Source organism: Otolemur garnettii, unplaced genomic scaffold (genome assembly GCF_000181295.1).
Source record: "Otolemur garnettii isolate 467f Iridium unplaced genomic scaffold, OtoGar3 scaffold00229, whole genome shotgun sequence".
In the NCBI taxonomy this organism is placed as follows: domain Eukaryota; kingdom Metazoa; phylum Chordata; class Mammalia; order Primates; family Galagidae; genus Otolemur; species Otolemur garnettii.
This window is the reverse complement of record NW_003852624.1, coordinates 841,199-857,358: the sequence shown is the minus strand read 5'-3', so window position 1 is coordinate 857,358 and position 16,160 is coordinate 841,199. Positions and strand designations below refer to the sequence as shown.

Genomic DNA, 16,160 nt, shown 5'->3' with positions numbered 1-16,160 from the left:
CCAATGTAATTATGTCTTAGTAGAGAAACAACCAAATCAGTAAGAGAAAGAAAAATTCCCTGAATCCATCATTGCCTTCAGTATGGCATTGGAGCTTCTAATTTTCTAAGACAACATTCCACTTAGGGTTTAGGCACATCTTAATCTGCTGGCTGAGGGGGACCATGTGGCAGGCATGTTCACACCAGGACCATATGTGATATAATTACCTAAGTATCACAAAGCAGACAGGTAGAATGTCTCTTGCGTATCTACTAAGGGGAGGACGGTGCTTCAGATAATAAGAATGGGAGCAGGGATGGATGGCAGTGAAATAGTTAAAGGCAATCGACATTAATTGGAACTTCCTTGTTTGTTTTCTCTTGAAACCTTAAAGTTATCCAAATGGAGTGTTAATTTAAAAAAAAAAAAGAAATGTTTTCTTGGGAGAAGACAATATTTTGAAATGTTTTTAATTTACGAGAACCCGTTTCCTTCAATCTCCCATTGCTGCACGAGGTTGAACAAATGTTAGCTGCAACTAATTAATTAAGTTTGCAGAAAGTAGCAGCAGGGGACTGGAAGCTTGAAGTGGAAGTGAGCATTTTGACTGTAAACATGTTGCCTGCCTGAGAGACTATATCTGGATTGAGTGGTTGAGGAGTTATCCAAAGAAATGCAGCGTCTCTGGGAAAATCAGGCTTGGCAGCGAGAAAAAATAACAATGTCTCTTGCTGGCAAATCTATTCATGTATTTCCTAGGTTCATCTCATGTTTTGCTTGGTTCTGGCCACTGCTACCCGCTGCTACCCTCTCTGTGTAGGTAATGCCACAGACCTACTCTTAGAAGAGAAGGAGCTAGTGTTGGTTGAGTACGTTTTCTGCACCGTGGTCTTTATATATACTATTTCTTTCTCTTAGGCAGATATAATTCTCTCATTTTACAGATAAGGTAACTAAGACTCATAGAATTTAGGAAATTAATCAGGATCAGCATATAGGTGGTAGAATTGGGATTTGGACCCAGGCTCGTCTGCTGCTGGAGCTTTTTGAGCTTCTCGAGCTTCTCTAGGCTACTTTCCCATAGCATAGGGTAAGGAAGGGCTGCAGGGAGTCCTGGCAGCCTCTTGCCTGGTTTTCCTTAGTCTGGGGTAGGGAAGATAGTGAGGGGAAAGGCCTAGGGCTCTGGAATATGGAAAGGCAATCCTCAGATTTGAAGGTAAGCAGCAGTTTACACTTCAAGGAGCACTAGGTTGGAGAGACTCCTGAAAAACATTTCTAGAACCAGAGCCCCTGTAGACTTCTGATTGTGCTAGGGTAGCCATATGCTTTCTCTCAGGAACTTGAACCCAAGCATAGTACCAAAAATGATGAGGGATTGATGGAAGGACCTGAAGCTGGAAAGTTATGACACAGAGGGACCCAGACAAACATAACAGACCATGAGAGCCCCGAGGCTGTGAATAGAATCCCTGTGACTAAGCAGAGGAAGCTTTTTCCCCGAGAGAGGAGACAAGGGCAGAGGCACGGAGAGAAGACTTGGCAAGTTGGGACAGAGTCAACCCCCAGTTCTTAGAACTGTTGCAGTCACCAAGGTCTTTGTGTTCTGGTCATGATGCAAGGCATATTGATCTTGTCAAGAACAAACTCCTTCTGTTTCATTGTTTTTCTCTTTTCATTGACAACACCAGACATTATTTCTATTATACCATGTATATGGATTAGTCTTGTGTAAGAAATTTGTGAAAAATGCAATAGACCAATTCACAATTTGTACTGAATAGATAACTAACAAATGCTGGATTATCAGAGGAAAATCACATATAATTTTCTTAGAGATTAGATAAGACTTAAATACAGTTAATTCTAATTAAATACAGTCTTTCATTGAGTTGGTAATGGAAAAATGGCAAAAATAGTCAAAATAAAAGACAAATATCTAAAGCTGTACTGGTGAAATGTCATACTAGAGTCTAAAACTTGACTGAAGAATGTCATCTTTTTGACTAAGCTCAGATGTGCAAAGTTTGAATGGGTAAAATTAAACTTGGTCACATATGAAACTCACAATGGCCCCATGATTGCATTAATGTACACAGTTATGCTATAAGAAATAAATATTAAAAAAAAAAAAGAAACTCACAATGGCAAATGATATGAATGATTGAATTTCATGTGGTCAAAATGCTGATCAATAAATCAAATCTTGGTTGTAAATTTACATGTAAAAAATTGAACTAGATACAAATAATTTCAAAAAAAATAAGAATGAATGCAAAAATACTCAGAAAAGCTTGACTTTCCTATATATTAATAGAATATAATTTGTGGAATTAATTTGGAATAATGGGAACTTCTGAATAGAGAGGGTTGTGGCAGGCTATTTGTTTCTCCTGCAATAATTAGGAAAAATGTGATAAATTACAAAAATTATATTTTTAAAGACCTTGGAAATGTAGAGAGCAAAGGTATTAGATGATTTAAAATTTCAGAAGGAAGCTCCCTCCCGAAGTAAGCTGAGATAACTGGCCCTTTTATTTCCTGGGGGCAATTTCAAGTGTGGTCACAGACTAAAATCAGGCAGGCTTGGCCAGATAGAGGGACTCTATTGGCAAAAGACAAACCAGAAGGGAAGCTGACGAGGTGGGATTTAGAGAATCTTCCAGTGCCTTATCCAGTTTTCCCAAAGGACATTTGCTGAGTGCTAAGGGAGCAGTGTGCTAAGGGATGAGGAAGCTGGGCTCTCAAGTGCTTGGAAAACCCTTGAGATGAAAGAGCCAATAGCAAGCATACAACTGTCCTGAGACATTTGATACTTGGTATACTGAGTCTAAACTGAAGTTATAATCTAGCTTCAAGCCAGTTCAATTTTTGGTTGGATTGAAGCCTGTTTGCCTTTCAGAGGAAAACATAGATATTTGGGGAATAACAAAGATAGCAGTCTCTAAGATTATTTTACACATAAATTTCTTTCATTTTTTTTTTGGACAGAGTCTCACTTTTTCACCCTGGGTAGAGTGCTATGGCATCACAGCTCACAGTAACCTCAAACTCTTTGGCTCAAATGATTATCTTGCCTCAGCCTCCCAAGTGGCTGGGACTATAGGAGCCTACCATAACACCCGGCTTACACATAAATTTTAACATATAGCAAAATATTATGAGATATGTAAAGGAGTAGAAAATCATGACTAAAAATCAAGGGAAAAAGTAAGCAACAAAAGTAAACCCACAGATGATCCAAACATTGATGTTTAAGAGCTCAAAGACTTTAAGACAACTATTATAAATATGTTAAATAAAATGCAGGAAATGACATATAAAAATAACGAAAAGATGAAGAGGGTCAAGTAAGAATTCGAATCTATGTAAAAGAATCACTCAGATGTTATACAACCTAAATATTATGTCTGATACTAAGAATTCATTGGACAGGTTTAGCATGCACTTGGCATGGATATGGAAGAACACAAAATTAGTATACTCAAAGATAGGCCCAAAGAAAATAGTAAAACTAGACCACAGAGAGAAGAATAAAATTAAAAGAACTGAACACAACAAAAGGGAGATGTAATAAAATGTTTCAACATATGTGTAGAGTCCCAAAAGGATAGGAGACACGATGAGGAAGTAGCTTTATTTGAAGGGCCAATTGTTGAGTATGTTTCAAAAACTGGCAAAAGACGTCAATCTCTAGATTCAAGAGGCTTAGCAAACTCTAAGCAGGATAAAAAATAATAGCACACTTGGGCACATTGTAATCAAATTATTAAAACCAGTGATAGGGCGGCACCTGTGGCTCAAAGGAGTAGGGCACTGGCCCCATATGCCAGAGGTGGCAGGTTCAAACCCAGCCCCAGCCAAAAACTGCAAAACAAACAAACAACAACAATAAAAAACAAAAACAAAAACAGTGATGCACTGAACCAACAGAATTTGCTCTGGAAATTGTTTCCTAATGAAAATTATAGGTGTTGCTGTTACTCTGATTGAAATGTTCACATTCACAAAGACAAAGTCAACTTCTTCTCTCTCCCCCTCTTTTTCCTTCTCCTTCTCCTCCTCCTTCTTCTTCCTTTTATTTGAGACATAACCTTGCTCCGTTGCCCTAGATAGAGTGCAGTGGCATCATCATAGGTCATGGAAACTTCAAACTCCTGGGCTCAAGCAATCCTCCTGCTTCAGCCTTCTGACTACTCGACTACAGGAGCATTCCACCATGATGCCTAGCTAATTTTTTCTATTTCTTATAGTGACAGTCTTACTCTTTTTCTAGCTGGTCTCAAACTCCTGAACTCCTAAGCTCAAGGAATCCTCCTGCCTTGGCTTCCCAGAGTGCTCAGATGACAGGAGTGAGCCACTGTACCCAGCCCAGTTAACATGTTCTTGAGGTCAAATTAGAGGAATAAAACCAAACCAATGAACGAGTTTATTTCTTACAGCCCAAGAAGTTAACTGACCACCGCCCCCCCCCCCTTAGTATTCTTCCTTTATGAAGCCTCTTCCTTCCTCACCTAATCATTCTATCTTTCTGGCTGAAGATGAGACTTTTAGCTTTGCCCTTTGGCTTAATTGCTCTATGTAATCTTGGAATTCTCCCATTTTCAAAGTTGCATTTCTCTGACCTTTGCTTTTTCACGGAGGGAGAGAACAGCCTGTAGAGTTCTGAAGAGAGAATCAGCTTTGGTTCCTAAGGATCCTGCGAAGCAGCATCTGGCACCAATCACTTTTGCCTTTGGCATCTAGTCACTATTGTGGACACAGTCAGGAAGGAACAATGCAAGGGATGGTGCTTACTTTTCTGGATTTGCTCAAGTGATTTTTAAAATAGATGTACACACAAATATAACAACATAGGTTGTTTTTTCTTTTTTTTTTTTGACCAGGGCTGGGTTTGAACCTGACACCTCTGGCATATGGGACCAGCGCCCTACCCTTTTGAGCCACAGGAGCTGCCCCCATAGGTTGTTTCTTCTAACTTTGAGACAGATGGAGAGTGGAAACATACTAAAGCACCTGGAGAGTGATGAATTTCAACCTGTGTTCTATCTTTTGAGAAGATAAAGGAATAGATGTGTTTTCCCTGATTCAAATATTTGTCAGTGCCTATATTTTTCTAGTTGTGCCCTGCTGCAGGTCTTAGGGTTGTTCTACTTCTTTTCTTTTCACTGTCCAGTTTCTGAGTCAATGCTTATCTGAACTCTCCAGTTCCTGAGCCAATATTCATCTGAACTGGTACTGTACCAAGATCCCCCTGACCTATATGAGATGCAGTGTGGACCTGTGGGTAGCTGCTCACTTGAGGAGTCAAGTGCACATATACACACTTCTGAGAGTCTCCCTCATTACTCCAGTTCTCCCATGGGCTGGAGCATCATCAGAATGGGGTTCTTTTATTTGGAGTCCACCTTTCCTTCCAAGACCTTATCATTCCCTCTCCCAGGAGGTAGACTCCATTCTAGCATCCCTGGCTGTTAGCTGGGGCTCACTTCTTTGTGCTGTGAGAATCATTTGTGTATTCATTGTTTCTTATTGCCTGGTACCATGTTAGGTGACAACAATACAGTGATGAACAAAATGAAGTAACCCTTATTCTAAGAAAGTTTACATTCTAGTGGGAAAGAATGGCATTAAAGAAATAACCAGACAATAGGTGATTATAGACTGTGTAAGTGCTTTAAAGGATAAGAACAAAATTCTAAAAGGAAGTTGCACCAGACAATAGGTGATTATAGACTGTGTAAGTGCTTTAAAGGATAAGAAGAAAATTCTAAAAGGAAGTTGCATGCATGCATCTAAGTTAGACTGTGTTGGGGAAAGCCTCTTTGAGTCAGCCAAGGAAGACAAAGGGAAAGAATGCTTCAAGTGGAGAAAAAGCTGGTGAGAAGACATGGAGGTAGCATTGAACTTGGCTTTTTTGAGGACTTCAATAAAGACCAGTGAAACTAGAGCAATAGTTGCCAATCCTGGCTGTATTAGTTTCCTATGATTGTCATACTGAGTTATCACCAACGTTGCTTAAAACAACAGAATTTATTTCCTGGTAAATTTCAGAAGTCTGAAATTACAACCTCTGGGCAGAAATCAAGCTGTTAACAGTATAATGTTCCTTTCAGGGGTCTAGGAGAGAATCTGTTTCTTGCCTTTTCCAGCTTCTAGTTGCTGCCAGCATTCCTTGGCTTATGGCTTCAGCACTCTAATCTTTAAATATAGCATTTTCAGATGTCCATCTCTTCTATCTTCATGTCATCTTTTCCTTTGTGTGTATCAAATCTCCCTCTGCCTCTCTTTTATACGGATCCTTGTGATTGCATTTAGAGCCCCCACTGAATAATGCAGGATAATTTCTCCATCAGAAAATCCTTAATTCTGTCTGCAATCCATTTTTGCCATACAAGGTACATTTATAGTATGTACCTGACATTTGTGTTGGCCCTTATTCAGCTCACCACGCTAGTTTGTGTTATAATCCCCAGAGGAACTTTGACTGCCACGTTGAAAAAAATGTTTTCCTTGGGACCATGCTGTTTTATTAAATTAAGAGATATGTAAGTTTATGTATGCTTCATGAGGCCCTGACTCAAAACTGGTGTGAGTTAAATACAACTCACATGGCAGTTAATGAGTTAAAGATACAACATCCAAGGCCTACCCCAGACCAGTTGAATCAGAATGCCTGGGTGAGGTCTGAACATGAGTATTTTTTTAAAAGCTTCATACATGACTCTAATATATAGCTAGGGCTGAGTCAACTGGGGTAAAGCATCGTGAGGGAGGGGGAATTGTAGTGGCAGGCAGGGTGTCATCACTGTGACTTCTGCAGCCCCATTAAGATCCCTTGCATATCAATGCTCTCTGCCTGAAGCCCTCGCTTAATGTACCACTCTGAACTGTTTTGTGATCTGCCTTCCTTGGGGTTTTTGTCCCTGCCTCCTTCAGTTCTTGCTACTTCTTCCCCATCAAGCTGACACCGAAGCTCTGGAATGTGTGACACCTAAGTCCATCTATATTATGGAGAAGGTATAGGGCCAAAAGTTAATACAAGAACAAAAGTAGTTGGCCTTATGCAAATAGACAGTTGACTGCTGTGGAATTGTAAGGGAAGGTCTGCACTGAGGTCAATTTGTGAATTTGTAAAAACAAAAAAATTAAGTTCGGTTCGAACAAAAACCAACCTTAGAGGCAGGAACAAAAAAATTAAGTTCAGTCTGAAAAACCAACCTTAGAGGCAGGTTCAGAATTAGGAAAACATGCCTGAAGTCCCAGCATTCCAGCACTCACTACTTGTTTTAGCTATAAAAGAGGATATTGTCTTTGTCATTATTCCCCACATCAATGAAAATATTGAGAGATCTTTTTTAGTGAGTGCATTTGGGGGTGGGGGGATAGGAATTCTGCCTGTAAAGATCCACAGTAGCTTTGGACCTAAGGACTTAATCTACTCTCCCAACCACATAGGCTCATCATTTGAGAGCTATGAAAATGACCATGTAATTTGCTAGAATTTGGCAATCTCAAGAAAAGTGTCAATTGAAAGAGATCCTATAAATCCTCAGTAGTTATTTGCGAGCAGATTGACATTTTCAAATGCCCGTTTGAGAAAAGTTCCCAAGCTCCATTCACACTGGGCCTTTGGTGATTAATCTGAGGGCAGCCATGTTTTCTTTACATATCACCAAATTGTCTCTAGGGAGGTGAAGATGCACTTACCATGCTGTGTAGACCTCGGTCTTTTCACCATCAGTTCTCATAGAATCCATCTATGAGGAATATTGGTAGCACCTGGAAGTGTGTGTTGTAGTTGTAAGTACTGGGAGTGTGTAATTTGAAGCTCTTTGCAGAGGGGTTCAAGGTAGCAAAATCCAAGGTAGCGAAATCCTCTGACTCTGTGTGACCTCATCTCTAACATGATGGCATATTGTTTGGCACTTCTTGTTGCCGACAGTCACTTCAGCTGGGGCAGAACATCCTGATGCTTCTTTTGGGAAGTCCTTCTACCATTTTTCTCCCCATCTCACCCCCACTACCATTGTCTTGTTTCCATTCTTACTTGCACCAGGTTATTTCATATTTTTTGGAAGAACATTATAATGAGTCTGATTACTACCAGCTCTCCCTTTGGGTACTCTTTTAATTAAGGGAAGGTGGACAGTGACGATCCTTTCTGGGTTGTTAGTACTGAGCATGCTCGGCACTCAAAAAAAGATATGAATAAATGTTGGCCTCCCATTCCAAGCCCTCTTTAGGGCTTTCTATTGGACACACCCCTCCATTTCCAAAGTGGCAGTTGCATGTTTTTTGAGCATCTTGGCTTTTCTCCTAATTATCCCACCTAAGTGGAAACCTCCTGGTAATCACACAAAAAATTCTTTCTTGATAAGAAGGCCTAGAGGGCGGTCCCAGCAACACCTTTCTATCTAAGAAGTGGTTCAATTATTTTCACCTCTGATAAAATGATAAACTTCAGCCAATTCATCCAAGGCAGAGGATGGAGGGAATGGAACTGCTAGCTATACCACCCCAGTGGGGGTAGATGTCTGAACACAGCCTTGTTCTCAAGCGTAAATTCTTCTCTTTCTCCAAAGAGCAGCAGTGGCCGAGGTGTTGGCATGCAAATGCTTGCAAAGTGAAAATGGATACACTTCCACAGCTCCTCATCGCTGGCCTCCAGCGGACAGCCTGCCAACTGTGCACGCATGTTGGTTTGGCACCAAGACAAGCATTCCCTGGAGCATAGACTGAAACCACCAAACCGACATCACATGGGACGTCAGTCAAACCTTGACCTTGCTGTCTGCAGGTGAGCGGCTTTGGAATTAACCTGTGATGGTCTCCTGCTTCTGCCTGGGTGGTGCTCTGGTTTTTGTTTATTTTTCTTTTTATTAAATGCCACATTTGAATCTCGTTCTCTCACTCCTGCCGATATCTACTTGCCACAAAACCACTCTCCTGGTCTTCGATCGTGAACAGTAGGCAGCTAGAAGTAGTTTCAAGAATGGCAAAACCACACAGTTCTGTCTTGCCCTGAGTCTTCGTGGTCCTTGAGAAGGAAGGGCCATTAAAGACGGCTTCAAGGTCGTGCCTAAGTGGCAGGGCCTGTGGTCTAGCATTGCGGGCATCTGTGATGGCTGTCTGTTCCTTTTCTATCCTTCTCATCTACATTTTTTCCTGCTGCTCCAATGCCTCTCATCTCCCCTCCCTTTCTGTTTCCAACTCTTATTTATTCAGAGCATCCAGTAGTCTAAGTTTTTCATGTATTCAGGGCTTTAGTTTAGCATGTGGGGTGCTGGCTTTTTCAGCAAGCTGCTTTGATCATTATTTCCAACTTGGGGTAATAAAGAGGCAGGAAGGTGTAGTAGAAAGAGCTGGGGCCTGAAGCCAGAGGCCTTGGGTACTAGTCCCAGTGCTATTTCTAACTAGCTATGGGACTCTGGCTGGGATACATCCTGGCCATGGCCTCAGTTTCCTCAGTGATGGGATGAGGAGTTTGGATAAGAAGATTTCTGATACTCGTCTCATTTTATCATTCTGCAGAGCTCACTAATTATGTAAAAATCTGTACTGGGTTGTGCCACCTCACTTTTTTTTCTCTTTTGAAAAACTTTAATGTTAAATGAATGAAGGAGGAGATATGAAAAGAGTCCTTAAAATTTCTCAATGTCTCAAATACAGAATCTATTACTGGGGGTGGAGGAGGAATCTGTTTTCTAAAATCAGTCTCCAGAAGATTTATAGCCCAGAAATACAATTCCACACCCTATCTTAAAATGGGAAGCAATGTTTTCCGTAAGAATAAGAAAGTAGTTTAAGTGGTATTTGTTGTTTTTTAAGGACCCTGTTCCTGGACTTTAGCATAAGCACATATAATTGTTCAAGTAAAATTGTACTTTTGGAAGGAAAAGGTTAAAGTTGGCTACTGATATTCATCAGGAGATGGATATTTAATCTTTAATCTCTTGTCCTAGGCCTCTACTTTGGATCAACTCATTATCCCGAATAAACGATGTGTCATTCCCATTATTTATGTTTCACTGCAGCCAAAGTATCTGGACCTCGTTTTAGTAAGCGCCATTCATTTCGGCCCATTCAGTATTAATCTCCCTGCTAACATCTTTCCTGTTCTATGTGCTGTCCCCTATTTGCTTTTATGTTTTCTGCAGAGTGTTTATAAAAGGATAATCTTTTACAAAGCAGACAGAATTTTTGTGTATAAACTGCTCTGTTTGAATGCCTCATTGATATACCATCTAAAAACTGAAGTGTTCAGCAAGATTAGCAAAGCCCCGAGCTATTGAGCTGAGGGAAAACATGAGAGCCGGTCTCTTCTCCACAGGAGGCAAAGGTGACAGAAGATGCCTTTGCTTTGGTAGTACTAGCAAAAGCAGAGCCATTGCCCATCCAGGCCCTGATAGGTCCAGTTGCCTGGAAATCCAAGTCCACGAAGCAAGCAGCGTAAAAGTTGCTGAAAAGGGAATGAAGAGTGTGTTGGTCTGATGAAAATTCTTTCCTAGAATTTTCTCAGAAAATGTCATGACTTCTCAAATGTCTGTAGCTCTCATTTTAGCTAAACCTGTTTCATAAAGTATCTGCCTGCTCTTGCTGTTGTTCATTGAAGTTCAATTTCTTGCATCATTCTGTTTTACCCTGGAGAAAAAGGCAGTTACTCTAGGAGCCAAGAAAGGTTCCAAAGAAGGAGGGTGGTCCCTTCCTGCCTCTTCCATTGTCCCTCTCCAGGGATCTCAATCTCACTCAAATAGCTCTCTTTTGCTAAGAGGAGGGAGAGATCACTGCATTTCTCAGTGGACAAGGAAGGAAGGTCCCCGATATGCCACTGACAAGAAGCCTTAACAGATGGACTCTGAGAATGGGAATATGTTCAAGAAAAAAGTCTTTAAAAAAAACATCAGCAGAAGGGGATTGCACATCTGGCCATGGTGGGAGCTGAACACGGGAAACTGCAGTGAGCAAATGCTTTGTACCTCAGACAGGGTGAGTTGCACGGTCAGGGACGCACAGAAGCGTCTGACATGCTAACTGTGCTTGGGTTTTTAGTTGGCAGGGCTGGGGGCTGAAAATAAATAAATAAAAATAAACCCAAGATGCACAGTGCCAAACATTATACGTGCCTTCAGAGAATTTTTCCCCAACAAATTGATCACTTTGATTACACGGTAACAAAGCTGGTGATTTTCTGAGGCATGCCCTTTCAAATTTCTATGAGAAATTTTGCTTACATTTTCATATTCATTAGAGAAAAGTTCAAAACAGACATGTGGTGGTGTCATTTTAATGCCATAGACTCTTACCTACTAAGGGCCTGACAAATCTCTTCTGAGGAGCTAAGCTATAAAAACACTCAGAATTTATCCATGGACACTCTATCAACAAGAAGCATTATTTAGGATTTTGTCATAGCTACCTGCTGCCCTTGCTGTTCATTTATTACACTGTTAACTAGGGTGGATGCTCTTGCCTTGATCTACATCATCCACCAAGATGAGAGCTGACAAATGTTTGAGAACAACTTGAACCCAGCTTCTCTGGGGTGCTCTGTGTGCTTGGGGGAAGGAAGACAAGTAAGTGACAGTTCATCCTGTCCCTTGGCAGGAAAGCTTGGTGCTTGGGGGCAACAGAGGGACTGAGAGAACCCAGGGAATTCTTAAAATGAGCCTGGATCAGTTGCAATGTCTAAAAGAACAAAGTATTAATAACTAGGTTTCCCTAATAGGGCATCAACCTCTTGACCATAGGGAAATTCCTGCAATTGGCTTCTCCTTTGAAAAGCCTCCTAAAGATATAACAGCAGCTCCTCCCAGAGAGGGGTGCTGCAGGGATATTGCAGGTGTCAGTCTCAGTGGTGCCATGTTTCCAACTCTATTTCTTTTATTTTCCATTCTTTTTTCTTCTACACTTTCCTTCCTTTTTTTTCTTTCTTTTCCCTTTAATTGTTTTTTTTTTTTTTTGCTTCCCTCCTTCACTCTGTGGTTCCCCTTCTCTTCCTCTCTTTTGCTCCCTCTATCACTCCATCATTTTCTTTCTTTATCCTAGAAACACTGGAGATGAGAAAGGCTATGTATAGCGGACGTGATCCTTGCTTCAAAAGATTTACAGTGTAAATAGGTAAAAGCAGCTAACACAAAAGTGTCTGCTGTAAGGATGGACAGTTGAGTTCATTTTGCATTTTAGCTCCCATCACTCATTAGAGGCTGCCTGGAGCTCTGTGTGAAGAGGATTCTGAGTTCAGAACCGGACTCAGAGGGATGAATGCCCTGATCAACTAGATGTGACAGCGAAGGACACTTGGAGAATGGGGAGGAGCAGCACCATGGCAGGGACCTACCCTCCTGGGTCTAAATCTGGGTTTCTCAGTTGTGGTGTGACTGACATGTGGCATTTACACTGGCTTGTGCTTGTCATGGGCTGGGGGGGCTGTCCTGTGCTTCATAGATGTTCACGGTCCCCTGACCTCTATCCACCAGAGGCCAGCAGCACCCCTGCAGCTGTGACAACCCAAACTGTCTCTAGACAATATTACCCACTCCCTAATGTCCCCCGGGGGGAGGTAAAATTGCCCCTGTTTTAAAACCAATGGTCTAAATAATTACCACGGTGCTAAATATAGGGGAGTAAATGAGAAAGTCAGAGCGGGTGGGAGGATGCAGAATTCTGGGAGAGTGAAGCTGTGTAGGACTTGTTATGGCAGAGAGGAAATTCTCAGCCGCTGCTGTTACCCATAGGCTGTACGTTGGGCTACATCTCCAAGGATCGAGGGTCTTCTCTGTGACTAGACCACGCCCTGGAGGACAGAGCCTCAGATCACAGCAGGAAGGATTAAAGTTATATTCCAGACTATTGACTGTAAGATTGGTGGAACCCAGGTCACATTACCAATGCAGGTGAAGTTTTCTGTGCTAGAGATTTCAATAAATAAGAATGATGATGCTTGTTAGGGCTGATTAGAAGGTGGAGTGTGACAGAGGCCGGGAAGTGGCATGGGAAGTTCCCTGTGCAGCCCTGGGAATCTTAACAGGGCCTGGGACTGTAGGAGAGGAGGGAAGCAGGAATCATACCCATTATAAATTCCCTTTATGGAGGTAGCCTTATTGACTTTAAATGTCTTGACTTGATCAGAGTACTTGTAACCAAAGAAACAAATACTAACATATTTGACAAAATAAACCAGTGGCTTCAGGACACATTCAGAGAGTGCAAATCCGTGCCAGGCTTTCTTTCCATTTACGGCACTGGGATTTTCACACAGATCATTTCATGGGATGTGGATGCGCTCAAAAGTTCTGGGCTCGCCTTTGAGCTCTGCTTCCTTCTCAGACACTGTGAGGCAATGAGCAAGTCATCTCATCTCTCGGAAGTCAGACTGAAATCTGTAAAATGGGACAGGACATACTCATTAGAAAATTTTACAACATATTTACAAAATACTGGGTACATGTTGGCCACCTCTTTGTAAAATTTTATAATAAATACTCATAAATAAAGTACATTTAGCTACAATTTCCCATTTTCCCTATGTGGGCAACCTTTGGGACAACCTCTATTTCCCACCTAACAAGGCTGCCGTGAGGATGAAATGAGATTATATAAATAAAATGGCATCTACAGGGGTTGGCACAAAATAAAGGCTCCAAAAGTATTAATTCCTCCTTCCTTGCCCTTTTCACTCTGAGTCTCGCAACATTCTTCTCCAATCGGTTAATAAGACAGTGATTCTGGATTCTAGCTGAGGTTTCTTTGAGGCTGCCTTTGGCCACGTTTTACTTACTTTCAGAACACTTATGGCTATAAATATATCTAAGCCTCAGATCAGAATGAAGGTTTGAGTGTGTATAAGCTTATTTTGAGGTGGTAGGTCCTCTGGGCATTGCTGGTGTTTGGAGACCAAAAAAAAAAAATCTTTTTCACCCTGTTGTTTATGTCTCTGTACGCTTCAGGGGTATGATCTGCAATGATCTCTCCAGCACAATTCTTACAGTGAATAAACAACAAAAGTCATCTCAAGGAACTAAAAGAGAGGGTGTATGTATCATCTCAGATGATTTTCTACCAGAGGGTCAGAGGATTAAACCCTGAAAGCCTCAAGATTTAGACAGAAAGGGACTTCTCTGAGGAGTGGCTTCTCAGGGGCCCAGCAGGGACTCTCCCACCTAGGATGGCTGTTCTGTTGGAACAGTGATTTTCAACCCAAGTGCTGTGAGAGAATCTTAGGTGTGCTGCAAAAGTTTTTAAAGGTCATTAAGTAAATTGTAAACTGAAGTTCAAAGCACTGTAAATATGTGCTTTTTTTTTTTTTTTACTCTTTTCTTGGATCAAGTGTGTTGTGGAAGTTTAACTATAGGTTCAAGTGTGCCATGAGATAAAAATAGTTGAAAAGCACCGTGTTAGAAGTGGTCCTGGGCCAGACTTGAGGCCTCCTGCCCTTTTCACTCTGAGTGTTCAGCTGGAGCTCACAGCACTGTCCTCTCTGCATTCACCTGCTCTGGTTGTTCTGCTTTGACTATGGTGGTAGTGGGGGGGAGGTTTATGGGCTTCTGCCCAGACTTTTCGATTTAGTTCTTCCTAACTAGGCCTGGTTCACACGTTTATTCAATGCCACCTCAGTTATTTCCAGATATACGTCTATTGTGATATTCACATCACCGTTCTGTCACTTATCACCTCTGAGGCACTAGGCAAGTTACTTAACTTACATGGGCTTTGTACTAGTCAGAGTTCCCCAGAGAAACAGAACCAACAGTGTATGTGTTGGGGGGGGGGTATAGACATTTGTATATACAGAAAGAGTATTATTATAGGGAACTGGCTTATATGATTACAGAGACTGATAATCTCTAAGATCTGTAGTTGGCAAGCTGGCAAGAGCCAGTGTTGTTAAAGTCAAGTCCAAAAGCTACTGTGTTTCCCCGAAAATAAGACACTGTCTTATATTTATTTATTCTCAAGAAGGCACACTAGGGGTTATTTTCAGGGGATGTCTTCCCCTCTGTGCCGAAATGCATAGCGTGGCTATGTAGATACGCTGCATAGCCATGCCCATCACTAGGTCTTATTATTGGGGTAGGGCTTATATTTAACAAATGCATAGAAATCCTGCTAGGGCTTATTTTTTGGGTAGGTTTTATTTGTGGGGAAACACGGTAGCAGGCTGGAGACACAGGTAGAGCTGATGTTTTTGTTCAAGGCTGAAGGCAGGAAAAAGCCAACCTCCCAGCTCAAAGGCAGTCAAAGAAGGGGCAGCCTTATTTGTTATCTTCAGACTTTAACTGATTGGATGAGGCCCACCTGTGTCAGAGAAGGCAATCAGCTTTACTCTATCAATGGAATGTTAATATCATTCAGAAACACCCTCACTCCAGAACACTGGACGAAATGTCTGGGCTCCCTGTGGCCAAGTCAAGTTGCCATGTAAAATAAACTCTCACATGCTTCAGTGTCCTCCTCTATAGGATGAAGGTAACAATAGTACTTATAGGGTTAATGAGAAGAACCCTTTCTTGCTCTTATAAGTTACAGAAAATAGAGTGTTCCTTTCTTAGTATCTCACGAAATGCTATTATTATTGTTGCTGGTGTTTCTATTGAAAGCGCTTACACATAGAGACCCAGTTCCAGGCAGAGGGAGACGAGGGTGTCAGAGAGGCAGGACCAGCTTCTGAGGGTGTGCAATCCACGACGTCACTCAGGGCCACACGCTTAGGATGGCCCCAAGCTTGGTTTCATGCTCTGCTGCTGCTGCTGCCTCCAAATACTTCATCATTTTTGAAAAAGACGCCTTGATTTTCATTTGACACTGGACCCCACAAATTGTGTAGCTGAGTTCTGGAGTGAGGAGTAAGGAATCTTTTTAAAAATGTCCAAACAGGTGTTAGCGAGCTTTCTGGGCTCTGCGACGTTTCGGTTCCCTTCCCTCCCCCCCTGAATTCTGCAGGCATGAAAACTGCCACAAGATATTCATTTTTAATGACTTGTTATGGGCTTCTTAGCAATATATCTTTGGGTATTAAGGTGTGGAGTCAGAGGCTTAAAATGATTGATGTCTTTGCTCCGCACAAGGGGTCTCCCACACGTACCTAGTGCCAGATATCCACTTGGGAAATTTATGGGCACTCTTGGCAGCCTAAGCGGCCATCAAATATTAATCAAAAATATGTAATAACTAATATATAC

The 16,160-nt window shown here is 41.6% G+C and overlaps 1 long non-coding RNA gene across 2 annotated transcripts in view; it reads left to right on the top strand.

Annotated features, from left to right (window-relative positions):
• The window catches only part of LOC111722279, a 36,901-nt gene that overhangs the window by 14,342 nt on the left and 6,399 nt on the right, over window positions 1-16,160 (top strand). For both annotated transcript variants that reach the window (XR_002771123.1, XR_002771122.1), the window contains one exon: window positions 8,570-8,779. This is a non-coding gene — a long non-coding RNA (uncharacterized LOC111722279). The remainder of the gene's footprint in view (window positions 1-8,569; window positions 8,780-16,160) is intronic.